The 26,541-nt window shown below is 36.7% G+C and overlaps 1 non-coding gene across 1 annotated transcript; it reads left to right on the top strand.

Moving 5' to 3' along the window:
- The first annotated feature begins 13,893 nt into the window (after positions 1–13,893).
- Positions 13,894–13,969, top strand: TRNAP-GGG (transfer RNA proline (anticodon GGG)). The gene has a single exon. It is a non-coding gene; the product is annotated as a tRNA-Pro (tRNA).
- Positions 13,970–26,541: the final 12,572 nt, after the last annotated feature.

Below are 26,541 nucleotides of genomic sequence, written 5' to 3'. Positions count from 1 at the left end.
TAATTGGGTCCTAAATTAACTGGTTGGAGAAATAGATGTGCTAGGATTTAACACTCAGTATAATTGGAAATGATAAAAAATACATTATTTTTCTAGCTATCTTAGATTATTTTAAATGTGCCAGTCATTCTGATTTGGTTTCATTTTTTAATAGTACATTTCCTGGTTTAAAAAGTATTGTGGTAACATAGACAATTAATACCAAATACCTCTGTTATCCTTGTGAATTAAATGTCAAAACTGTTTTTTTCTTCTACTTCCTTTTAGCTAATTTGAGAAGTTGACTCACTAAATAATAGAGCAAAAATCGGTGGGGGATTGTTTTAGAATAACAAGTCTCCAGCTATCACAAGATTGATCTAATTTGTACTTTACTTTTAACCTTATATTTTTGTAATGCTTCTGATCAAAGGGGCTGGAAAAAAGGCTGTGCTGATATGTCCAAACTAATTTCTGCAGAGCCGGCCTGAGAAGAACTGGGGAGGAAGGAATGTCAGGGAGTTACTGTCAACCTTATCGCTGCTGACAGGTTTAACAGCTCTGTAGATAAGGACTACACCCCGGCCCACAAACAGAGCCTGGAGTTTACAGACCCCTCCGAGTCAGAACTCGCCCTGCATGGGAAAGCTCCAGCACTGGGGATGGGACGGGACCAGCCAGTCCATCACCTGGATGCTACATGTCCACTACATGAATCCCTTTAATACGGGCACCTTTTAAGTCTGCTCACTCTCTCCAATCCCTTCAAAAGGTTCTAACCAGCCTTTCTGTCCTCTCATTTCTTCCTGTCTGGTCACTTCTCCTGTTTCCTTTGCTGACCTCTGATCTTTGCCAAGCTTTATGTCCTAACATCAGCCCTTGCACATGTCCCATTCTCTCTTTTCTCCATCTTCAGTAACAGCCTCCTGCCTAGTGGTTATAATTTCCTTCTCTTACTAACTTCTCAAAATTCAGACATCTAACTGCTTATAGGACTTCACTAAGTAAGCTCCCTAGTGGATGTCTCTAACTGAGCACATTCAGACTCATTGCTCATACCCACCCACAACATCTCACCCTCATCAGCCTTTTCATCTGAGGATCCCTGTATTTCCAGTTGTTCAGGCCACAAATGTGATAGCCTCTTTCCTTCCTTCCTTCCTTCCTTCCTTCCTTCCTTCCTTCCTTCCTTCCTTCCTTCCTTCCTTCTTCCTTCCTTTTCTCTCTCTCCCTTTCTTTCTCTCTTTTTTCTCTTTCTTTCTCTTCTTTTCCTTCCTTCCTTCCTTCCTTCCTTCCTTCCTTCCTTCCTTCCTTCCTTCCTTCCTTCCTTCCTTCTTCCCTCCCTCCCTCCCTCTCTCTCTCTCTCTCTCTCTCTCTTTCTTTCTTTCTTTCTTTCTTTCTTTCTTTCTTTCTTTCTTTCTTTCTTTCTTTTCTTCCCTTCCTCCCTCCCTTCCTTCCTTTCTTCTTACCATAAAGGCACTACGGGATGAAATTTGGGGGGCTCTACTCTGAAACATATCCCACATGCTACCTCTTCATGGCTACAATCCTAGCCAGAGCCAAGAAAAGCTCTCATCTGCTACACTGTAGGGCGCCTCTCTGGTCCGTTACAGATCTGTTGGAAAGGTCCACTCACACTGTAAGTTACCTCACTGTCACTCTTCTCAGAAACCTCTAGTGCCTTCTGTTGCTGTCAGAGTACAACTCAAGTCCTTACACAACCTCATTACACTTCTGACTTGTAGGTGGTACTCCTTTCTTCACTCTCCACCAACCACACCAGCCTTCTTTAGCTGTTTCTAAACTATGCCTGATACACTCTCCTGTTAGAGATTTTCTCTGTCTGGAATGTTTTTTTCCTCCAGAAATGCACAAAGATCCCCCTTCTACCTCCTTAAGGTCACAGTATAGTATCAATTTCTCAGGGAATCTCTCCGGAACCATCACAGACAGAACAGCAAACCATCAGTGTCTGTCCTTCGAAACTAGTGGTTATTTTCCCCTCATAGCGTGTAACAGATTCAAAGGTATGATTTAATGTACTTATTTAACTAAGATGGGCAGGGCTTATTTTATTTCTTCCCCAGTGAGAATGTAAGGTAGGAATATCTATCTGTCTGTTTGATTTTTTCATTCACTCCAGGTACCAAACATGTAAGGAGCACTAAGTAAATATTTTTTGAATTAATGAACCAAGCAATATTTAGTAATCTATACTTTTATAAAATACCTATGAAATATTATAAAAATTGACTATATATTAAGACCACACAGAAAACCTTAATGAGTTTTCAAGAAGAGAAATTGCAGGTACCATATTCTCTGATCGTGATGTAAAAACAATATCTTAAAGTAAAGAAACTAAAGAAACTTCCCACATCACAGAAGTTAATGGCTCTCCTAAACAACTATTGGGAGGACAAAATTAAAATGGAAATGACAATTAAAAATTCCTCACTTTAGGACCAAAAGATTATTCATTTCTTTTTAACTTATTGAATTTAATGCTTAAGAAATAAATTTTAATAAATATAAAAGGAGGAAATAGGGAGAAAAAATAGATTTCATTTACAAAAATTAAAAATTCACTTTTTGAAAAATATAATTAAAAGATAAGAAATGAGCTGCCATAAGTATTAAAAACAGAGAAAATACACAATATCTGAACTATATATGGAAATAGAGAGAAATTATAAATGGCTAAAACAATACTTTAATCAAATTTGAAAACCTCGATGGAACTGATGGATTTAAGAAAAGTTAAATGACTGGCTCTGACTCAGAGATATACATAACCTCAGTAGACCAATTATTATAAAATAATTGTGAAGTTATCAAAATCTAAGTACCTAATAAAGATAATGCCCAGAAATTTTCAGTTTAATTACCTAATCTGAAAAGAACAAAATTATTCTAATACTATTTAAACTTTTCCATAGAATAAATTTAAAAAGTAAGTTTCCAAAACTGTTTTACTAAACTAGTGTTACACTCATCTATATTTTGGGATAGAGATTTTAAAAGCAAAAATATATAGGATTTTTTTTATAAGATGTGGTCGTATTGAACATGAGTAAATTCAAGAAGATTCATACATTCAACTTGCATAGAACATTTTTCAAGGCCAAAATTTTACTAAGCATCTCAAAATACAAATGACTGGGGTTGGGTGACAAAATCTAATATAATACAGTGGACCACTGATATCATGAGAACACACAGAGAAAATATAGAATTATACTCTCTCTCACACACACCCATATGCAAATGTATAGCCAAAGACAAAAATATTCACAGCAGCACAATTTATGATAGCTAATAACTGTAAATATTCTAAATGTCTATCAATAATAGGATAACTAAATACTAGTATATTTTTATAACATAATACTGTACAAAAAATGAAAATAAATTTGTTAGTTCTAACTGCATGAATAACTTTCTGAAATATAAGATAACATATTAAATACAGTGCGTTAGAAGTCAGAACAAGGTTAACCCTGGAAGAAAGATAGGGAGTGGTGACTAGGTTGGTGCTCAAGGGACTTTTGGGTGGCTGGCTGTCCTTGATTGTCATATCTTTGGTTCCGCAAATATGTCCACTCTTAGAAAATATATCGTAAACTGAGCACTGCTATGTTCACTTTTTAAAACACATGCATGTTTTATATCAGTGAGACACCCTGAACACACAAAGTAAATAATCGGTCTTCAAGAAGACACAGGACGGGCTCTCCCTCCGGGAGCAAACTCCTGCCTTTCCCGTCCTCTCTGCTCCACCCCCTCCCACGTGTTCCCTTGGCCTGCCCTCTCCTGAGCTTCAAGGGTCCTTTCCGCCTCTACAACTGTTCCCTGAGCCCCTGCAGCCCAGCGGGCTCCCTTCTGCTATCTCTGTAACTTTCTAAATCCCCTTTCCCTTAACATGTGGGGAAAAAAAAATAATACACAAGAAACTGATCAAATTGGGTTTTCTGAGTAGATTAAATGAGAGAGAAAATGGAGGGATATTTTCATTTTAATTGCAGAAAATGTTTCTTTAGTCATAAGGCTGCCGCCTTTAATCTATTTAGTTGCACACAGTCACATTCTTGTAAAAGTCTGAAACAATTTCCAAAAAAAAAAGAAGTTGTCTCTTTGACTTATTTCATCAGGCCCTTCCACTATAACTGAGGTCTGTTCTTCCAGACTTTTTACTATAAACTTATCTATCTGTATTTTCATAGAAATATCTCACGGGTACTTTGTAAGAATTAATACAGTATCTATGATAATATATACAATTTGGTTTTACAATGTGTGCAGTACAATGTATTTTGGAGACCGGTCTATAAAAGAACTAAAATTCTAACTTTTTCTTTCTAGGTGTTGTGTGACATGTCATGGCATGAGTGTCTCTTTTGCTGACCTCTAAAATCATCTTTTGCTATTATTGACAATTATTGAAGACAAGTCTCCTTGTTTGCCATCTTTTGTGGCATTACACTATGAGCGCGGGCCTCCATTTCTTCAGGATTTTAAAACCTCCAATTCCTGTGACTCTTGTCATAACATACCGACAATCAATGTTCACGTAGAAATTCTTCAAACCATGGCTGTAGTGGTGTTGTCCTTTCCCTTCTCTACCCAGCGAAAATTCCCAGTCATACCTAAGACTGGGTCCTTATATCCATAATTTCCAAATTGAAACATTAAACAACAATCAGTCTTGGGTCCCTTTTCCACTTTCTGGCATTCCAGTTCCAAAATTTCATAAATCACTCCTGGACCTTCAACCCATTGACTTCTCATCTCAGGTCCTTTTGTCTTTATCCTGTTTAAATTCTTTAAGAGCATGAGTCATTGAGGAAGGTCACTATAGTTAGAGACTTAGTCCCGCCATCTAAAAATCTCAAGACAGTAGCCAAATGTCTTAACATTTCTGTGCCTCAATTTCCTCCTTTGTAAAAATGGGGGAAATATGCTATCTACCTGATAGGGCTATTACGAGATTTAAGTGGGTGAGTAACTGAAAAGAGCTTAGGATACCACCTGGAATGTTATAAATATATATCAGTTTTTGATAATAAAAATCTATTATTATAATCATTCCCAGACAAATACTCTCAAAAGCTTGATGCCTTTTATCTCATGATACGCATTTTACAAAATATGAACTCTGGATAAATCTAACTCTTCACCTTCTCAATGACAACCCAGGGTAGCTAAGGGTGGCTAAGAAAAAATAAATAATGGCTGAGTAATCTCATTATCTCCATTCATCATTCCTAAATTCACATATGCAAATGTATAGCCAAAGACAAAAATATTCACAGCAGCACAATTTATGATAGCTAATAACTGTAAATATTCTAAATGTCTATCAATAATAGGATAACTAAATACTAGTATATTTTTATAACATAATACTGTACAAAAAATGAAAATAAATTTCTGTTAGTTCTAACTGCATGAATAACTTTCTGATATATAAGATAATATATTAAATACAGTGCGTTAGAAGTCAGAACAAGGTTAACCCTGGAAGAAAGATAGGGAGTGGTGACTAGGTTGGTGCTCAAGGGACTTTTGGGCGGCTGGCTGTCCTTTATTGTCATATCTTTGGTAAATATTCTAAATAAATATTTAGGCAATCACAACATTTCTTCTCTCCCAAACTCTTACATATCAGTCTCCTGCATTATCCTCTGTATTTAAAAATCTTTAACATCTCATTTCCTTTTCTCATACTCAGCTGCTGACTTTTACTATTTTCTCTTCCCTGAGAGAACAGAAGCTGCCTGAGGAAACAGCTCCCGGCGCCCCATACCTGCACTGGGTCCCTTTGACCTGCTGTTCTCCTCTTATAATGGTTGGGCTAACCCAGAGCCGGGCTAACCCAAGGCCGGGCTGACATCAACCCACTCTTTTATGCTCTTTGTCCCACTTTCTGGTAGCATTTCTCCTCTCTCCTGGGACATCCTCTCCAGCAAACAAACACTCTGTCATTGCTTCCATTTTTAACATCCCACATAACAAAACCCCTCCCCTGCCTAGAATCAGGTCCTTTAGCGCTTTAGAAATCTTCCAACTTCCATTCTCTTTTAAATTCTCCCAATTAGATTTTTAGCCCTGGACCTTTTCAAGCTCCCCAGTACTCGGGATACTGTACTTAGAACAGGAAACTTCCAGATGTGACCTCCTGCGGGCTGCTAACAGTTGGCACCACGGGCCATTCCTTCCTGGAAGCAGTTTGTTTGCTCAGGGCACAACACCATATCTTGGTTCTCCTCCCCCCTGGCTACTCCTGCTAAGGTTTCAGTTTGTCCTCCAGACTGTTCCCCTCTCACAGCGCCAGCCAGCACCCACATGCCGTAGGGGCCCAGAGCCCAGGCCTGTCACTGTTTCTCATCCCCAACTGTCAATCCGTGGAACACAACTTGCTTTCCCGTCCAGAGAAACGGGATTAGCTCCGAGTTTCTCAACACCATGCACGTGCTCCTTCTAAAATAGACTCAGTGGCCTGTGCCCCCTTTTCACATTATTTCAAACTGAAAGAAAAAGAAATGTTACATTTAAATCATCTTATGTAATTAAAATGTATGTAAACACAACCTTGATTCTGAAACATTTCTTTGCAACTCAGTAAATCAAATGTTATTATAACTTTTTCGTTTTTGTTGTTAAAATCCACACTCACTAACCCTGGCCAGATAGCTTGGTTGGTTGGAGCATTTCGCTGATGTGCAAAGGATATATATGGGTTCGATCCCCACAGGGCATGCACAAGAATACATTGATGCTTTTGTCTCTCTTTCTCTCCCCTCATCTCTCTCTAAAATTAATAAATAATTTTTTAAATGCACACTCAGTTAAAAAATTATTCTATTATATACTATACTATATGGCTTCTATAAATTTATAGATGGCCTAGAAAAATATTTATTTTCTATAGAATACATGGTATGTCAAAAATTTATGTAGAAAGATATAATAAGTATTATTGCATATAGTGTTACAAATTTAATAACTTGACATCATAAATAAAATTAAGTTCATTAATTGAAAAATCATGACATAAATATGACTGAAGATATTACTGGTTCATTATGCCAGTATGGTCATGTTTCAAATTGTATCTTCCATTTCCAGTTTTTCAAATGCATCTTAACTCTTACAATTATTATTAAATGTATTAGTAGTTCATGTTACATTTCTGAGGTCAATCCAACTTGCATTGTTTTATTAAGATAGAAGTAAAATGTTAAAATAGTGCAATTTCTAATGTAGTAAGTGGAAATTATCTAGATTAGTGTTTAATTCTATTCAAGACTGGTCAATTTAAATTGGAATCTATCATTAATTAAATTGAATTTTTATCTCTGAAAGAGAACATTGAGAAACTACCTCTAATCAACCTACCAAAAGCAGGGTTTACTTTTTTTTCTCCAAACCATTGTTTATCAGATCAAAGAGACTTGATATATCTTTGATTAAAGACAGAATAGTTCTTTGTAGATAACTAGTTTACCTTTTGAAGATTTTTTTAACTCATAAGTTAATAATTAAAGAAGTCTAGATGACATCAATTCTTTATAAAAGATACTTAAAATATGAGCAACATTAAAAATATATAACTATAGGAGTATGATGTCTAGGTTCCTTAAGCTGAGCTTGACTTTTACTCGTGTGGAATACAATGATGAAAAACATTATCTAGACTCTAAAGTGTATTATATTCAAGAGGTGAGCAAAATATGTTTCCTTCACATAATAGTTTATCTTCCCTAATTTTGGCTGTCTTTATTCTTTCTTTCTTTCTCCTAGTTTTTCTTAAAAATCAGTGGATGGAATGGGAGATATTGAACTTAAAACTATATCTAGAGACATACATATGTGTTCAACTCATAGAAACACGTTTAAACGTACTGATATATTTATACAGTGTGTTCTTCCGACATTCAACCTTAAGCAAACCACAAGTCAAGCTTTTTTAAAAGGACAGTGTCTTTCTAATGGGAAAATGACCATGTTTATGCCTAGAACTTAGGGAATTATGTTTGATATACACATGATTTGATTTGGATAACCAATCAATATTTGGTATCATGTAAACACTTAGATCATACAACTCCATCAATGGCACAAAATATCCAAAGCAATTTTTTTGTACTTCTTGAATTACTTATATTATTCCTCAACTGACAGCTCCTTTTTTTATATAGATTAAAAACTCTTTCTGTAGAGAGAGTGATCATTTCATTTTAGTTCTGGTTATACCGGGGTCAGTAAGTTCCCTCTGAAGGCTTCGTTCTCTGACGGTCTCGTTCTGGCTGGGTAAGCAAGCCACGTCGGTTGCAGCTGCTCCATTACCATGACACCTTTGCGTTGTAAACGCTTAAATTAATTGAATGGTGGCTTAGCTTTCAAAATACGGAGTTAGATCAGATAATTAACAAAGCTGTAGAAGAAAGAACCGGAGAGACTGTAGAATTTATGATTCCACTGGAAGGAGGGTTACTAGTTAAAATCTGACTTTGTAGACTTTGGGCCTAATTTCAAGACATGTAAAGACAGGGGAGAGGAATAAAGAAGAGGTGTTACCTAGGTACAGTATGCAGCCTGCTTTGGAAAAATATTTACGCAAGCAAGAAACCATGTCAGCATGTGGCGCTATTTGAGGGTCTAGGAAGTCGTGCCTTGTGGGTTAGGTTAAGAAAGAGTAGAAGAAAAGAAACAAAAGAGGATGGATTTATCCCCCCTATAGCTATCAACAGATGGGTGGGGCAGCCTGCACGGAACACGCCATCCTTGTTTTCTGCTTACAGAAGCCATCTGTGCCAGCAGAAGACGTGGCTGGGGTTCTGAGGGCATAACCTGGAAAAGGCAGGGACTGAGGCCCATGACTGATCGTTAGGTAGGTACAAGAAGCCAGCCCTTTGCATGGAGTCAGGACAGTTGCTGAACGCTACTCAAACCCCAGTGGTCCTGATGACGTCAGGCTGAGCCCCACCTGTAGACAGGGCTTTGTCTGCCCTGTTTGGTTTCCATGCCCTTGCCCACTGACCCGGAGAGCACTCTTGCGAGAAACAGTTTTCCATAGAAAGTCCCCCTTTTAGGATCATATTTTTGGGACTCAGACCTAAAAAAAAAATCCATGAGATGAAATTAAACACTAGAAGTATACGTATTGTGGAAAGACTTCCAAAGTTGATCATAGTTAATGTTTTGAAAGCTAGTCTTCATTTTTTTTTCTTTTGCTATATCATCAAATATTTGAATATTCTTTCTTTTAAAAATTAGTTATTAAGTTAATTAGTTATTAATAGTGATGAATCCTCCTTTATAAGAGGATTTTGATGGGGTTTGTTTTCATAGGCATTCTCATTACAGAATAGTCATTGAGGTTTACAGAACAATTCTGAAGCTAGGATGGCGGTCCCCCACGCCCCCAGATTCCTCCTACGTAAGATGTTCACTCCACTCTGCCCTGGCTCCAGCCTCTCAGGCTTCCCCTTGACACGTGTTAACAGGCACCTCTGGCTCCAGCCTCTCAGGCTTCCCCTTGTCACGTGTTAACACGGCACCTCTTTCTAGCTTCCTTTAATTTCTTCCTACCTGAGCCTTGATGTTTAGGGTGGGTTCTGGTAGGCAATAGATACATAGTCAGTTCATCTTGTTTTATCCACTGGACCATTTCTGCCTACCGTGATCTGTTTACACCATGCACATTGATAGGGTTTATAACTGGTATTTATTCACGGCAATCCATCTTTGCTTCCATTCTCCTCTTCCACGGACCTCAGGTTTTAATTGAGCATTTCATATGATTCCATCTTAACTCCTCTGGTAGCGTAGCAATTATACTTTCCACCTTAGTTTTTGAGTTGTTGCCGTAGAGTTTAGAGTAGGGACTTGAACTCATTTCGGTCCTCCTTCAAGTGATACTGTATCTCGTTCTATGTGTACCGTGAGGGGGAAGATTCCCTGACCCTCCCTCCTGTCTTTGGTGACCCTGCTGTTCTTCGTCTCAGTTCTCCACATGTGACGATTCCTCCATCCGTTCTTACCACCAATACTTCTATATGAGTGGAAAAGAAGAATAATGAAGCATTTTAATGTTACTTCATCCTTTTCTTAGGTGTCTTCCTTTATTTACGAAACTGAGTTTCTGAACCTGCATCATTTTTCTTCTCTCTGAAAACCTTAACACTTCTTGATAAGAAGGTTTGCTGGTAATGAAACTTTTCACTTTTGTTTATAAAAGTCTTTATCCTTTTTGAAGGATAATTTCACTGTATTTAGAATAAAGGTTTTTATTTTTTTAACACTTTAAACAACTCACTTCGCTGTCATACTTGCATGTTTCATGGCAAGAAATCCACTGTTGTGTGGTTAACATACCTCTCCACTCAGTTCTTTCAAAATTTTCCGTTTTTGTTTTTCTCCCTTTTGGAAAGCAAGATGCCTAAACGTAGGACTTTGTGACTGTTTTGTGTTCATCCTCCTTTCCTACTCTGAGCTCACCGAATCTGAGATCTGGTGTTTATCATCAATTTTAGGATATGTTCAGATGTTATTGCTTAAATTACTTCTCTGCTCTGTTCTTTATCTCTGTTTTCTAAGAGAAATATATTATATTTATTATAGCTTAATGTCTTATACTTGAATATTCTTTAATATTTTTAAGACATTATATATTCAATATAGAGAGGAGAGAAAGAAAGAGAGAAAGGGTAGGAGCAGGAAGCATCAACTCCCATATGTGCCTTGACTGGGCAAGCCCAGGGTTTCGAACCAGGACCTCAGCGTTCCAGGTCAACACTTTATCCACTGTTCTACCACAGGTCAGGCTTCTTTATATTTTTATTATTCATTTTTTTTTATCTTTCCCATCAGTTGGGAAGTTTCTATTTACTTATAAGCTGATTCTTTCCTCAGCTATGGTAAGCTTACTGACTATCAAAGCTACTCATCATTTCCATGACAGTGTTTCTTTTTTTATTTCCAACATTTGCTTTTGACTGTTAACTTAGAATGTTCACCTCTTTGACATCATTACCCTTGTGTTCATGCATGTTGAACTACCTTCTCCATTAGAGCACTTACCATATTGATCACGGTTCTTTCAAATTTCCTACAGAGAGTTCCAACCCCTGTGTCACATCTGAGTCTGTTTCTGATGACACCTCTGTCTCCCCAGATGATGTTTCCCTGGCCTTTGGCCATGCCGTGTGACCTTATCACTTCTGCTGAAAGTGAGAGGCGGTGTGCCGGCGATGGTGACTGAAGCCAGCAGGCCCTCCGTGGGAGGCTTGGCTCCTCTGGGTGAGTGGGGCTGTGTGCCATGTCTGCTTTGGCCGTGGCTGGCAGAGTGTTCATGTGCCCATTGTGTCCTCTGTCCTGCCTCTTGACTTTGGGCATTCCTAGGAACTCCTAACAAAAAAAAAAAAAAAAAAATCTAGCTTGCTGTTTTTCAGCTATAATCCACTGTGATTATACTGGTGCCCTAGTGTGTGGTAGTCAGTTGTGTGTTGTGGAAATGTTCTATAATCTTCTAATTACACTCCAGCCCCTTAATGAGCTCGTCTCTGGGAATGGAACCTTCCTAAGCCTGTTTCCCCAGTGGAATAGCGTACTGTGTCCCATTACCCCTCTCTCTCCCCTGGCTGTCAGCTCTGCATCACAGGTCCCCCGGCTCTCCGGGAGCAGAGCGCTCCTGTGAAACCTTTCGTAAGATGAGAGGGCTTTGAAAACTAAGAAGCAACAACTATATATTTAGATGGAAATTTCCTGAACATTCCCGGACCCAAAAATCATTTGACCAACTCATGTGAAATATGCTTAATTATGTTTAGTTTTACACTACGGATGCTACCCTGCTGAGCTCTCTTAGGCCTTTCTAATACCCGAGGATACGGCTTGCTCACAGATGCTCACAGACGCAGTTCAAGCTCTGACTGCGTGGGGCGAGATGCTGAGTGCAGCTCCCAGGGATGGCACCCAGGGGGCCACTGTCGTTATCGGTCAGAACTGCTGTGATGACATCCTTACTATTTTAGGAAGGAGTACAGACAAGCAGTTTAATTTATATTGTTACCTTGAAACACGAAGTCGCCATTTGGGGATAGAGAAGTATTAGTGTAGAAAGCAAGATTGATGCATTCTGCTATAATATTCACAGAACAAGTTCTGTACAAAACCGTTCAAGATCTTCAGGTAAACTGTGAATAGTTCTGAATCTTAACTTATACCCAAGTAGAAATATTGGAAGTCGATCAAATGAAATATCAAGAATCTGGAGGAACAGTGTTATAGATGCTTATGTAAACTCGGTAACTATTGTCTAGGTAATTCTCAACAAAGGGGTTAAGATAAGTGTTGACAAGCACTTTGATGATATAAAACAATAAGTTTAGGTGAATAAAGATTATCCTGATGATGGCTGAATAAATGTCCAAAAAGATTTAAACTAAATTAAAATGGAAATAAATTAAGAAAAAAATATTATAATATACACTCTTTCTATAGTTTGATGTTGGAACACGATAAATACATGGACATTTAAATCAAGAAAGTCATGAAAAGCCTTCCATTGAAATCTAAAATGTTAAATTGATAGTGAGTTTTGCCCTCAACTTTCTTTCATTTGTTTAGCTCAGTTCCACTCAAAATGATTTATAAGTGTTAACTATTTCAAAAGCCAAATATGGATTTTTAGAAAGTGACACTAGCCCTCTAGGAACACCCAACTGAGAAAACAAAACAAAGCCTGTAAGTACACAGGACACACACAAAACAGCGCAATCGTAAATCTCATTGTCAGCATATAAGTGAGCGCCTCGGGGAAAGAGGAAGTGCGTGTGCATTGGACAGTTACAGGCTGAATTTAAAAGAAATCTCTTCTACAAAAATGTGGTCTAACCTGTCGTTCAGAAGGAGGTTGTACTCAATCTTTACATTCATCATAAATGGTCTGAAGGTGGACAGTAAAATATTTTTGGCCTTAGTGTTTAAAAATGTCCACATGGCATTATTTCATTGTTTCTCCCTTTTATGAATGTCTTCAAAAAATGTTCATTAAGCACATACATAATACTGGGATGCTCATCTGCATGGAAAGATATAGTTGACTATCAGGGAGAATACGACACGAAATATTAAAGTTATTCTACCTGAAGATTTTAAAGAAAAGTTCATCAAACAATGATGAGTAGCATGACCAGCTTAAATTAAGGTCTGATTTGGGGAGTGCATTTCAGGGGCCAGGGAGCAGTAAATGGGGTTCCCATAGTTCGGTAGGGAGGTATGCTGAAACTTCCTGGGGATGCACACGCAGATACTTTTAGAGAGATGAGCATCCTACATTTAATTTCTCTATGTGCTTTTCTTAAAATTAACCTGCCAGAAATGTCACCTTTGCCCATTTTCTAAAGACAGGCAATTCTCCTGCATTCTTAGTCTAGACATTGCCCTACATGTAAAAGATACGGAGCACCTGACAAATAAACCAGCCAACAAAAGGCATGATGTCGGTATCGGTACTGAAAAATGTGTGACTAACGGCAAGGCAACAGGTTGTATGCAAGTCAAGTGGTCTCTGCATCTTCACTCAAGACAAAACTGAGGTAACACCAGATCAGGCTATGACCCAGGACACCACAAGGTTTATTCTCAATGGTGGACCACTACACAGGTTTTCACTTCTCAACCTGTAGATGTTCAAATAACTGTGTGACCCTGCTAGATCACAGTAGAGTACTTTCTCTTTCACCAATTTATGCAAAGAAGTTTTCAGTGGTTATGGTCATAAAGTTAAAAAATAAGAATAAGGTTGAGGAGGAATACTATCATATTCAATCAATAGGTAATATTTACTCAGCTATCCATAAACTCAGTTTTCAAAGGCTTATCTATTTCATTAAGATCCAACTTGAGGCCCTGGACGGTTAGCTCAGTGGTAGAGCATCAGCCTGGGGTGCAGGAGTCCCGGGTTCGATTCCCGGCCAAGGCATACAGGAGAAGCGCCCATCTGCTTTTCCACCCCTCCCCCTCTCCTTCCTCTCTGTCTCTCTCTTCCCCTCCTGCAGCTAAGGCTCCATCGGAGCAAAAAGTTGGCCCTGGCGCTGAGGATGGCTCCATGGCCTCTGCCTCAGGCACTAGAATGGCTCTGGTTGCAACAGAGCAACATCCCAGATGGGCAGAGCATCGCCCCCTGGTGGGCATGCTGGGTGGATCCCAGTCGGGCGCATGCGGGAGTCTGTCTGACTGCCTCCCCATTACCAACTTCAGAAAAATACAAAAAAAAAATCCAATTTGAAAAATGTTTATTTATACATTCTACAATTAGTTATACGTGCTGTAAGTATTTATTTGAATAATTATATAAAACTAATAATTACTACAACTGAATCCAGAGAAAATTTATTTAAAAACTTGATCCTTAAAATTAAATTTGAAAAGTTGTATGTGTACATGTTTGTGCATAACATATAACTCCACACTCTTTAATATGTATACATTTTTTCTGGAGATAATAAAATGTTTTAAGCATAAAATCTATTAATTTAACTTTTTAGAATTATAAATATTCATTCAAAGAGAAAAGGAAGGTTTTAAAAGATTTTCATCTTATAGAGATTTTCAGAGTTTATAAAGGAACGATGGTATCAAATATTTATGACACATAAACTTTGTTTTAAATATAGTAATTGTTTTTGTTTGGAATAACTATATTTAGAATCTATTAGAAATTTACTTGTAACTATTGAAATTTGTCATGAAACTATTTGATGACAAAGTACATATGTGTGAAGGGTTAAACAGTTTATAAAAATCTTTAAGGAGTATTTATACAAAATAATTTAAGTTACTGATACGTATGGAGCGAACAAGGACATGGATCTCTTGTGAAGACACCAGTTGAGTGACGGAACATAAAATAGGCGTTGAAGAAGAGATGGCATTTAAGGACAAGCAGAGTGATCGGTATAAAGACATCAATATAGAAACGAGTGTAGAGACTATAAGCAGATTTGATAATAAGGTAGAAAGGGTTTCAGGAACATCTGAAAAGATGAAAATGCTGGTGTCATGTAAAGTTATGGAAATTCATGAGAATCAAATAAAGAATTCTGGGTTTGATTTATGAAGAGTTGATATCTGCTGGAAGTTTTTGAGCTTGAGTGTAGAAGTATTATATTAATGGCTGCATTTATATACTGTATAATTATATATCTATGTGACACAGTATACACATATAATTTTATATTAAATTATATTATATCAATGTTATATATTGTGAGAAATTGTGATAACATGAGTATAATGCTTATTGTGATGACAACAATTATTTTTACTTATGATATAAATTTCTAGCCAAATATTTGAGAATAATAAAAATCACTCAGTGTCACACAATGTGGTTGAGACAGTCAGGGAGATCAAAGTAAAAGAGTAGACAGGACAATTCTCAGAATAAAATTATGGTGGGCATTCATGTATCTCAGGGATATTTAGAAAGACGGTCTTCACTTATGTATTTTTCAACAATATAACACTGATTTCTCAGAAAGGAATGCTACTCTATCCTCACCTATTTAGCAACAATCTTTGTCTCTACTTTTTATGACCTGCTCACATTCAGGTTAGTACATAACACAGAGTTATTCTCAAGGCTCTAGGTATATTGTTGAGAAAATGTTCAGTAATAATTGATTTTGTACAAAATGTAGTTAACCTTTAGAAAATTGTTAGTACAATAGAGATTGTGGTTATTGCTTGCAGAATTCTTTTTCACTTATATCAAAACCCCTGCTCTTGAACCCAGCACCATCACACACACAAAAGGAGGGCAAGGGTGGAAATAAGTATTTGAAGGCATGATTCCAAGAGAAGTAAGTGATCCTTAGGACACCAGATATATAAAAACAGAAACACACAACTAAAGCCAATCCGTGGTAAATTACCAGGGATAAAACAAGACAGTCATGAGTTATGCTGAAAGGCATTCAGAGTAATGCAGATGTTACAAGCATGGGGGAAAAGCACATTTAAAGAAGGGCATCATTCATTAATAGTGGCAAAAAGATACAGTGATTGTTCTGACTGCTCATTTGAGGACTTGGTGTGAAAAAGAAAGACCTGCATCAAACTTATTGAACCAAATTCATAATTATTTTATAATTAATTTTGTGGCTTTCTGAATAAGAAGCACCCATCTAAGCACTGAGGCAAATGTGCTCCATTTGGACCACACAATCTCATGCATGACCTGAGGTTCTCAAGCACCAGGGCACATACATATTCTGGAATTTCAGAATGAGAATGTCAAAAATGTTAGAGTACCTGTCTTTGAAAAAAACTTGCTTTTTAATGTCTTAAAAAATAATTTAACATTAACCTGATGAAATGAGATTACTGACTTCGAGTAGATTGAAACTTTCTTTTCTTTCTTTCTTTCTTTCTTTCTTTCTTTCTTTCTTTCTTTCTTTCTTTCTTTCTTTCTTTTCCTTCCTTCCTTCCTTCCTTCCTTCCTTTTTTTTTTTTCTTTCTTTCTTTCTTTCTTTCTTTCTTTCTTTCTTTCTTTCTTTCTGACACAGAGGGACAGACAGAGGGACAGATAGGGACACACAGACAGGAAGGGAGAGAAATGAGAAGCACCTTAGTTGTTCATTGATTGCTTTCTCATATGTGTTTTGAGTGAGGGGGAAGGCTATAGCAGAGCAAATGATACCTTACTCAAGCCAGTGATCTTTGGGTTCAAGCCAGAAAACTGGGGGTCATGTGTATGATCCCACACTAAAGTCAGTGACACCACACTCAAGCTGTTAAGCCTGTGCTCAAGCTGAATGAGCCCATACTTAAGCCAGTGACCTCGGTTTCAAACCTGGGTCCTCTATGTCCCAGTCCAAGACTCTATGCACTGTACCACCGGCTAGTCAAGTGATTGATGCTTTCTTTTTTTTTTCTTTTTACAGACACAAAGAGAGAGTCAGAGAGAAGGATAGATAGGGACAGACAGAAATGGAGAGAGATGAGAAGCATCAATCATTAGTTTTATGTTGCGGCACCTTAGTTGTTCCTTGATTGCTTTCTCATATGTGCCTTGACTGTGGGCCTTCAGCAGACCGAGTAACCCCTTGCTCAAGGCAGCGACCTTGGGCCCAAGCTGGTGAGCTTTTGCTTAAACCAAATGAACCCACACTCAAGCTGGCGACCTCAGGGTATTGAGCCAGGGTTTTCCACATCCCAGTCCGATGTTCTACCCACTGTGCCACCGCCTGGTCAGGCTGATTGATGCTTTCTTAAAATAGGTCTCTGATCATTTAGAATAGTCTCTTAGCTACACTTTACATTCATTCCAGAAGAATATATTGATATTTTACTAAAAATATTTGATGTTACATTGTCCCACAATATACAATCATAATATAATGAAAGAACTGGGTAGATATTAAAAAATATTTGGGTATTTTACTAAAAATCAACATATTTTAGATATAAGAAACAGCTTTTAATTCATGAAACACATTGGAAATATTCAAAACTCAAATATTTTGACATGAAAGTTTTATTTAATCTACCTTTTATCAATAATTTATATGATGCTTATCATGGTACAAGTACTCTTCTAAGCACTTATAAGAGCAGATATTTTAATTACTACAATTACTATATGAAATAGAAAATAAAATTCTCATCTTTTAATTTTACATGCTAATTTTTAAAGAAAAGTCAAAATCAGAAAGATTAAAAGTATATATAATTATTGCAGAACACATTGCAGTTTTAACTTAGTTGTAAAAGATTCATGAGACAGCTTTATTTTGCCTGTATTAAAAGAAATGACTACATTTTTGTTTTCAAGTGATAACTATTTTGTTATAACCTTCAACACCATCTTATGTTACTTTGACAGATGGATGTAGTACTGAAATGAATAAACTAAAATATTTGGGAAATATAAATCATGAAAAAAGAAAAATATTGAAAGTGAGATTGATTACTATGGCAGTAAGTAAGAGTAGATGTCAAACATTTCAAAGAAGGAAATCCTCAAGGATATTAACATTTATATTCGGTTACATCTGGAAGTTTAAGATTTCATCAGATTTGAACTTTGAAATTATACATGTATTAGTATCTATTGCATTCTTATGGCATTTTCCAATCACAGGTGTTTATAGAAAGTAGATTAGCTAGTGATGAACTTAATCTCACAAGATAAAAGGCAGATTTACTAAATATAGTGTGACATAAAAGATCGTATATTGTTGTAATTAATTGAGTCATCATCTGACCAAGAATTCAACACAGTAGGCCACTGAGATGGAAAATGAGTTGCCAAAGTAGGTTGTCTGGGCTGTGGAATAAGTGATGGAGGTCAGAAGGGTGTCTTATTGATCCTCATACAGAACTGCCTCTCACATGTTAGGTACAGTTAACCGCTTTTCATCATATAATGGTTAGGACCAAAACCCCTTTCTTGGTATAATTGCTTTTTTAACTTCAAATATTAATATGTTATAAAAAGTCATATGTTGGTATTATGGTTTTAGGTGAAGACCACTCATCAATTATTTGGTATAGTTTCTAATGAGCCAACTACTTCACTAAGAATAGCTACAGAGGAGTGAAGTCAGCAAGATAGTGCATTAAGAAGAGCTAAGCCCTTGTAGCCCCATAGAAACATTGAAAACAGAACTAGAGAAAGGCTAACTTTGGAAAATAGTCAAAGATCTGTGGTAACCAAGTGCCTTATCAAGAGAAAGCTATACTTTTTCTTTTCAATAAATCACTTATTTTAAATGGAATCTATTGGTGTGACACTATTTAATAAAATATGCAGGTTTCAGGTACCAATTATACAACACATCTACACTCTTAATAGTAGATGTAGAAAGTAAACTCAGTATAGACAATTCCAAAGTAATCATGCTGGGAAAACTGGATATTCGCATAACAAAAATTGTAGCTGAACTCTTATACCATATACATAATTAACTTAAATAGATGAGACACCTGGATATAACAAGTAAAACTAAAAGTCTTAGAAGAAAACACAGGGAAAATGCTTTGTGACAATAGAATCGGTGATGATTTCTTGGATGTGACAACAAAAGCACAGGCAAAAAAAGCAAAATAAATTAAACATTAAAACTAAAAATCTTTTGTGCATCAAAGGACACTGTCCACAGAGTGAAAAGACAATGTACAGGAAGAACTATTTTCAAATTATATATCTAGTGAGCAATTAATATTCAGAATATATAGAGAACTCCTCACATTTAACAATGGCAACAACAACAAGAAAATAAACAACCCCAATCTAAAACTGGGCAAAGTACCCGTTTAGACATTTTTCCAAAGAAATACACAGATGGTGAATAAACCCATCAACAATCATTAGTTAAATGCAAATAAAAACCACAGTGAGATGCTACATCACACCCATTAGGAAGATTATCAAAAGCTTAGAAAATCAAGTGTTGGCTAAAATGTGGAGAAAATGGAATTTTTTTGTATGTGGGAACGTCAAAAAGGCAGCCAGTGTGGACACAGTATTGTTGCTCCTTAAAACAAATAAAACCATTATTATCACATGATTCAGCAAGTCTATCAGTATTATCTAAAAGTATTAAAATCAGGGACTTGGGAGGATATTTATACACCATTGCTCATAGCAGCATTATTTCCAGTAACCACCGAAAGGTGGAAACCACCCAGATATCCATTGGACTTGGAATGGATAAACAAAATATTGTACATACACCTGTGATAGAATTTTTTTTTTTTTTTTTTTGCATTTTTCTGAAGCTGGAAACAGGGAGAGACAGTGAGACAGACTCCCGCATGCACCCGACCGGGATCCACCCGGCACGCCCACCAGGGGGCGATGCTCTGCCCACCAGGGGGCGATGCTCTGCCCATCCTGGGCGTCGCCATGTTATGACCAGAGCCACTCTAGCGCCTGAGGCAGAGGCCACAGAGCCATCCCCAGCGCCCGGGCCATCTTTGCTCCAATGGAGCCTTGGCTGCGGGAGGGGAAGAGAGAGACAGAGAGGAAGGCGCGGTGGAGGGGTGGAGAAGCAAAGGGCGCTTCTCCTGTGTGCCTTGACCGGGAATCGAACCCGGGTCCTCCACATGCTAGGCTGACGCTCTACCGCTGAGTCAACCGGCCAGGGCTATAGAATATTATTCATCCTCAAAATGGAATAAAGTTCTTGCACTGTTACCACATCAGTAAACGTTATATACCTCTCACTATATATAATATGCCAGATACAAATAAAATTATTGCATTATTCCACTTGTAAGATATAACTAAGAGTAGTCACATCCATAGAGACAGAAGGCAGAATGCTGGTTACCTGAGGCTTAGGAAAGAATAAAGAATTATCGTTTGATGATATGGAGTTTCAGTTTTGAAAAAAAAAAATTCTGAAGATGCTTGTTGGCAACAGTTGTGCAGTAATATTAATAAATTGGCATTACTAAGCTGTGCATTTAAAATGGTGACATAGTACATTTTATATTTTATATATATATATACTGCTCACAAAAATTAGGGGATATTTCAACATTAATATGAAGCCATAAAATATCCCCTAATTTTTGTGAGCAGTATATTTTACCTCAATGAAAAAAATAGAAGTGATAAAAAAATAGCTCCAAATTCAAGACATCATTATTTTCTGTCTCTGTTATGAATGGTAGCCTGTCTAAACATTCAAAACTTTTGTGGGTTATTTTGTTTTCAACAACTTAACCTGTGACGGAAAAGCATGCTATTTTGCATATTCCTCTGTTGTTTGTCAAACGTCAGCATTTCAACATCAAGTTTTCAAACATGAAATGATAATGGTTAAGAGTTGTATTGAGACCCTCTTATAATGTAGACTCCAATGTGAAAGCATTGACTAAACTTGCTTGCTCGTGGGAGAACAGCGACGCGAGCCTGCGGGGTCATGTCCTTCTAGAGGTAAGAAAACTAGTATGGAGGTTGAAATAGTTTGTCCAAACCATCCAACTACATTGGGCTGATTGAAAGCTTGAATTCTTACTCGCTTTCTCCCCCAAATGCTGTGCGCTTGTCCCTTTGACACTAGATTGCTCGATTCATTCATACGGCAGTTTAGTGTCTTTTTACTGTCGTGTGTATTTCTATTATCAATGCACGTCTATTCTGCAGGTTGGCGATAAACCTGATGCATGACCTTGAAGGCAACATGTGTTTTCCAAAGGTAAGTTAGATTTCAGTACGTTACATACATTGATGTGCATCTGAATAAATATAGGGACATATTGATAAATACAGATAAGAGAGATGCAGGTGTCGCTGCAGATGTAGATCTAGATAGACATGAATAACGATTGAGAAACAGATACTAGAAAAAAGTTTTGGACTTTAAAATCCTTACAATAATTTAACAAAGTCCGTCTAGATGCCGTTCACTTCAGGAGAGTCTAAACATAATGAAGAATTAAATATCTCAAAGCGTTATTACAATTAATTTCTATCATGTACTGACGATGAACAGTGTGCTTTCACTCGAGCTTTGCCATAACCGTGGTTACAACTCATATAGGTCACTGAAAAGAGGGGCATTGTATGGAGCTGACACATGCAGGATATTATCAGAATACGTGGTATTTATTTCTACATAATTATAGTGTTGACTTAAACATCTTGAAATTATCTTTTCTTTTTTTTCATCTTTCAGCTTTTATGTTTTCTCAAGAGTTCTCTATCTGCCGAGGACACTTTCTGCACAGCTGCTGCTTGCGATTGAGGCGGTGGCCGTGTCAGAGGCCATGTATAAAAAAATCTAACTTTAGTGCAGAAATGATACTCTCTTCACGGGGCCCTACTGTCTTCTACTTCCCATTCGGTTACAGTGGTCAAGGAAATAAAACCCTAAAATAAAGCCCTGGCCTCAGTTTTGATTCATATTATTTCATCATAAAGGTTACTAAACTTGGTTTTATATTTCTTATATCTAAAAAAAAAAATCAGTTTATTTAATTAAAGCTGCAGTTTTTGGTGCAATTAGTATCTACATATCCAGCAAACATCAGGAAGATTTTATACATGTGGGTCAAGGGAGACATACTTCAGGCTTTGCAACATCTGTGTTAGTGGGAATAAGATTTAAGATTATATAGAGTCCTTTACAATAGGGTGCATTTGCTTTGAAACACTCATGCATTCACTTTGGGAAAGACCTGCATTTTAGCCTGTTTTCTAGTTTTAAAAGTATCTATTTCAGCTGCTCAGTATTTTACAAAATATTATTTGCTTCTCTGTTCCATCAAAAATAATTTTCTTGCTCTTTGTGTTTTTAACACTTTGAACATATGAATTGTATATGTGATATTTATAGGTCCCCATGCATTCTCCTCTAAAAGACATTCAGTGAGAATTAAACACTGCTAATGATGACCGGCCACAGGAGCATACCAAGTGCCAGTGTTCTCTCTTTTTTTCCCCAACACTATGAGCAAGATTATGGAAGTATCTATAGATTTTGATTCTTCTAGATTTTACCTTACCTTCATGGTATAAGGCCCTGTACCATGGATACAGCTTTTGCCGTATACGGCTTTTGCTGTATGAGAAAGGTGCAGGTGTGAATCCCTAGACTGGACATCAGGGAGGAAGAGATGGATGTACTGATTTCTTCTGATAAGCCTGCCGAGAAGCTGAGGGATGTGTGACGTCTAAGCTTATGGATAACTGACACCCTGGTCCACTGGGACAGGGAAGGGGTTGGCGCCATCTCCACCAGAGGAAGAACACCCCTGTTCCTGCTGCCCATGGACAGAGTTAGAAGATAGCATCCCTCCTAACAGCAGAGAGAACCAGGGAGGATACCCTATCTACCTCGTCCAAAAAATAGTGAGCCTTCTCAGCCTAACAACATAAAAACTTTTTTCTCCAACAAAAGAGACACCAGAAAGTACATTTATAATTCAAGGGAAAGTAGAATGTACAGACATTCATGGCTACTTCTCCATGCTCTCTGAACAAGTTTAATGATTCTCACATGTTTTCTTCTTTCCCCGTGGGAAGAGATGCTCAATCCAAGTTTCCTTCTTCTTTCCGGCACACTCAATGGCAAATCACTCGGTCACGCAGAGTTATTAAATGCATAATGATGAGAGCCTGTTTTACTCTCTTAGTTATTGTCACCAATGTCATCATGGCTATTAAAGGATTCGAATACTTCAAGAATAAAGAAGATTATGGAAATAATGAGATCAGCTCATGTTTTTTAAGACTCTTTAAACAATCTATATGTTTTCCTTTTCCTCATCAAAATATATTAGAGGGTAAGACATGTTTGTATAACCAGTTAACATCTAATCAATAAGAAAAAGAAGTTAATCATATAGATATTTAGTGAGACAGCACAAGCTAAATGTAATCTATTTCTCCTTATTCCATCAAGATTTTCATATTCATTGCTACTTTGTGTAATAATTTACTTTTTAAATATATCCTTAGCATTCACTTGTTTTTACTACACACTGTCATTTTGCCTTTCAAATGACAATGTCTCATGCTTACCATTTCAGATAATTAAATATCTCTGAGAAAAAGATCTCTAGTCTATGATGTAGATGGGCATATTAACATATTCATAAACTCTACATTTAGAAGCAGTAACCGGTTTTGGCTTCCAAATGAATTTCAATTCCCAGGTTGATTATGCACAAAAACGTGCGATTCATTGACATTAAGTACGTGTTAACTGGTATTGAAACATGTATAGACATATACTTCAGAGCAGCACTTTCTTTGGTCACTTTTGAATAAACAATCAAGAAAACTGAGCTGCACCTAAAAGTACATGTTTTAAAGTTTCACAAAGCTAAATGGATCTTGTGAAGCTAAGTTGTTAGCTATAGGGGTTGGCTTCAACTCAGTAAAGTGTCAGGAGTTTTAAGGAAAATAATCTAAGATATATTTAGATCCAAAGAAAATGAAACTTTGAAAGTCATACTTCAAAAGGAAAACTTAGTTTTATCTCTAGGGTCTGTCTTGCTGTTTAAGTAAATTACAGTTTTGAAAGCTGGATGTCATTTACCAAATAATGGCCAGAATTTATTTATTAGGGAGAACAGAAAGTTCCTGTCTTCCATTCTAAATGTCTCAAGCAAACAGCAATATATTTTAGGAGTTCTAAGCATTTCCAAGTTGTTATAACTGGTTATTTATTTTTGAGCCCAGAGCACATTCTTACTGTGTAATACTTTGATTTTATGAAACTCACAGAGACTACTCTAAAAAATATTTTACAAGTGCCATTCTATATTATTATTAAGTGTTTTGGTTTGGCGATTTTCAAAACATAATTCTTCTAAACTTGAAATCAACTTATATGAAGCCAGCATTACTCTGCTATCAAAACCAGATAAAGACATAACAACAACAACAAGAAATTTACAGGCCAACATTCTTGATAAACATTGATGTAAAAATTCTCAACTAAATATTATCAAACTAGATTGAACAATGCATTAAAATGATTATATATCATGATCTAATGGAATCCATTCCAGGCATACAATCATGGGTCAACACTAATTAATTAATGCAATACATCACATCAACAAAACAAAGGATAAAAAATATATGATTATCTCAACAGATGCAGAAAAGCATTTAACACAATTCAATATCTTTTTATAATAAAGACTCTCAACAAAATATGCACAGAAGAAATGTACCTCAACATGATAATGCTGTATAGGACAAATCCAGATCTAATATTACACATGTGGTAAAAAGCTGAAAGTGTTTAAAGATCAGGAATAAGACAGGGATGTTAGTTATCACCACTTCTATTCAATGTAGTATTGGAAGTGTTAGCCACAGCAATCAGTCAAGAAAAAGAAATAAAGGTATCCAGATTTAGAAGGGAGAAGTAAGCCTCTCATTATTTGTCGATGACATGATGCTATGCATAGAAAACCCTATAGACTCAACAACAACAAAAATAAACTATTATAACAAATAACTTCAGTAAAGGTATGGGATACAGAATCAATATAGAGAAATCTCTTGCATTGCTATGCACAAATAATGAACAATCAGGAGTAAAAGTGAAAAAAAATCAGTAACCTTTACAGGTGCATCAAAAAGTATAAAATACTGTAATTAAGAATATATTTAACCAAAGAGATAAAATACATGTACTCTGAAAACCATAAAGACACTGAAGAAATAAATTGGTAAAGATACAAATAAATGAAAGGATATACTATGCTCATGGATTTGAAGGATTAATATTGTTAAAAAGTCCTTACTATCTAAAATAATCTACTCGGCTTGACCTGTGGTGGCGCAGTGGATAAAGCATCGACCTGGAAATGCTGAGGTCGCCGGTTCGAAACCCTGGGCTTGCCTGGTCAAGGCACATATGGGAGTTGATGCTTCCAGCTCCTCTCCCCTTCTCTCTCTGTCTCTCTCTCCTCTCTCTCCCTCTCTGTCTCTCTCTCCTCTCTAAAAATGAATAAATAAAATTTAAATAAATAAATAAATAAATAAAGGAATCTACATATTTGATGCAGTTTTTATTAAAATATCAATGGTATTCTTCTCAGCATTAGAACTAATCCTAAAATTTATATGGAATTACAAAGGACCCTAAAGAGCCAAAGAAATCATGAGAGAGAACAAAGTGGGATATATCACACTCTCATATATCAAACAATACTGCAAAGATACAATAATCAAGACAGTATAGAAATGGCATAAAACTGATAGATAGATCAATGGATTAAAACAGAGAGTCCAGAAAGATATTCTCACTTATATGTTCAATTAATCTATGACAAAGAAGAAAAATATACAGTGTGCTGAATTTAGTCTCATCAATCAGTGATGCTGGCAAATATGGACCAGGACATGCAAAAAAAAATCTGAAATCAGACCACATTCTTATACCATATACAAAAATAAACTAAAAATGAATTAAAGACTTAAATGTTAGACCTAAACCATATAACTCCTAGAAGAAACCATAGACAATAAACTGTGACATCACTCTTAGCCATAACTCTTTCATATATTTCCTGGAGGAAGGGAAGCAAAAAGTAAACCAAGGGGAGTCCACCAAGCTGAGGAGTTTGACACAGTGAAAAGAATCATCAAGGAAATGGAAAAGCAACCCGCTGGCCAGGAGAAGGTAGTCACAGATGATACACCTAAAACATAAAGGCTTCATGTCCAAATATATAAGGAACTCATACAACTTAACACCAGTAGGGAGGGGGCAATAATCCAATAAAAAAATAGACAAGAACTTGAGTAGATACTTTGTCCAAAATGTCACACCAATGGCTAATAGATATATAAAAAGAGGCTCAACATCAATAACCATCAGAGAAATGCAAATTAAAACCAGAATGAATTACCTCACACCTATCAGAATGGTTATCATCAATAAATCAACAAATAACACTGCTGGTGATGGTGTGAAGGAAAGGGATCCATTGTACATTGTTGGTGGGACTGTGAAATAGTGTAGCCAATCTGGAAAACTGTATGGAGCTTCTTCAAAAACAATTAAAACTAGA

Source organism: Saccopteryx bilineata, chromosome 6, assembly GCF_036850765.1.
Source record: "Saccopteryx bilineata isolate mSacBil1 chromosome 6, mSacBil1_pri_phased_curated, whole genome shotgun sequence".
Taxonomy (NCBI): Eukaryota; Metazoa; Chordata; class Mammalia; order Chiroptera; family Emballonuridae; genus Saccopteryx; species Saccopteryx bilineata.
This window is presented reverse-complemented; position numbering and strand designations above follow the sequence as displayed.